The following is a 2,469-nucleotide window of genomic DNA, read 5'->3' on the forward strand; positions in this document are numbered from 1 at the left end:
GGTACTTTTTCGTTCTTCAAAAGGTACAAAAGGCTTTAAACACATCATGGTGAAGGGTATATAAGATTCGGCACAGCCGAATATAGAACTCTTACTTGTTTTTTTTATAAATTTACTAAATTTGTTACTTGTTATTTTTTTCCATCTGCATTTCTCTTTTCAGATCATAAGTGCTTGTCTATGACATCTACAAATGATTGCAGCATTTGCTAAAACTCTATTTGTATATTTTATATATATTTGTGTAAAAGTCTTTTCTGTTTTTATTTTTGCTTTATTTTGTTCTCAAGTGATGAATATGCAAATTTTCATGTTATTTAAATTAGTTTTTTATTATTAAATTTACTATAAAATACTTGTGAATAAGATTAATTTTCAATTCTGGGAACAGAGTATTAGTTATAAAGCCAATGATTGGGAGAATTATAAAAAACCAACGGGAATAAAATTAAAGATAAATAAGATTTTAGTATTTATTATAGAATATGATTTAAATCGTATTCCATGCAAAATTCTTACATTAAACCATTAATAACTAATAATGCGTTTATGAATACGTGGGTGGTTCTTTACGGGCCTATTATAATAAGGGTATTTAAAGATTCAATAACTTTGCTAACCCAATTCATTCATTACGAAACTACTTTAATGTAATGCAGAATTTATGAAAAAGACATAAAAAAGTAAGTCATTAAGTACAAGTCATTATCAAGTTTTTGCTGGGGTGTTTATGTGAAAAGTCAACCAATGTCTGTGTCCTGTTGTCTTTGTTTTGCTGCTCATTTGAGATAATTAAAAACTACTTGTCAAATCATTTACGTAATTTGCTTTTTTGACAGAAACAGTAATTATCACCTTTCAGCATCTTAACTCGATGTTCTAATAGACATTTTATATTTAATTCACATTATTACTTAAGAACAATAATGTATATAAATATTTATACTATCAATACATTTTACTTAAAAAACTCTTAGCAATTAATAAAATTAAACTATTAAAGCATCTGCAACATAATCATCTCATCACCATCACTATTGTCATTAAAATACGCTGATCTCTTAAAACCACATTGTGGTTGATAAACGATTAAATTCAAAGACAACCGGAAGTTTAATTTATTTGAAACCATTCATTCAAATCATCTATTTGCTGACTGTAAATGAGATGCATTAAAATTTTCGATTAAATGCATCACAAATTTGAATAATGCTGATGATGATGATGATAGAGATAAAAACTAACACACATATACATACATATATTGGTAATTATCAAACAGCTATCCATATTTTCATATAAATAAATTTTCCTTATTTGAAAATATGTATCTGTATATGAATTAAAACTTATATACATATAAATATTACGCATATATATGTATATATACATAGGTACTAATGTATGAGTTTTAAATCAAACACTAAATTTATCTATAAATATAGAATTATCTTATTTTAACTGTTTTTATATTTTACAGTAATAAACAAAATTAAGTTTTTTTCATACATAATTTAAAATAAGTATAACGGATGCAAAGAATTTTTTACATCATTCCATATAAATCTATTAATTTATAAGTGTAAAATTTTTGTTGGTTTATTTTTAATATCCCCATTAAAACCAGCATTCTAATACCCCACTCGCATACTGTACTATTTTAATATTCATAAAACACCAACATATATTTTTATCTTTTTATTATAACTGTCAACTCATAAATGGTTGCATTTGTTGTTCTTTTGCTATTCTATTATTGCAACCTGCATTTTGAATGCTGTTGCAAGCGATTTCATTAATAAAACAAATATTTTATAAATTTTATGCATTACTATGCATTTTCAACATTCACATGTAAATATGTACTATAATACTTATGTAGTAGATAATAATATCAACAACATTAACTATTATAACAACAGTAATCTATAAATTAATTAATACAAATAAATGCTGGTTGGTCACTTAATTATTAAACTTGATTAAAAAATAATTTAATTGGAATACTACAAAGACATGGATTTAATATGGTAATCATATAACTTAGCACTTATCAATTACTTTGGATTAATGTTGATTGAATTGCAAAGTTTGAGCAAATTGAATAATTTAAACATTTAACACGCTATAGCTTTTTAATAATACTAGCCAAAAAAAATTACTATAGACTAGACTATAGACTAGACTATAGACTAGACTATAGACAAGACTATGACAAGAGTACAGACTAGACTATGACAAGACTATAGACAAGACTACAGACTAGACTATGACAAGACTATAGACTAGACTATGACAAGACTACAGACTAGACTATGACAAGACAATAGACTAGACTATAGATTCGACTATAAACTAGATTATAAACTAGACTATAGACTAGACTAAAGACTAGACTATAGACTAGACTATAGACTAGACTATAGACTAGACTATAGACTAGACTATAGACTAGACTATAGACTAGAC

The sequence above is a fragment of the Lucilia cuprina genome, chromosome 4 (assembly GCF_022045245.1).
Source record: "Lucilia cuprina isolate Lc7/37 chromosome 4, ASM2204524v1, whole genome shotgun sequence".
NCBI lineage: Eukaryota > Metazoa > Arthropoda > Insecta > Diptera > Calliphoridae > Lucilia > Lucilia cuprina.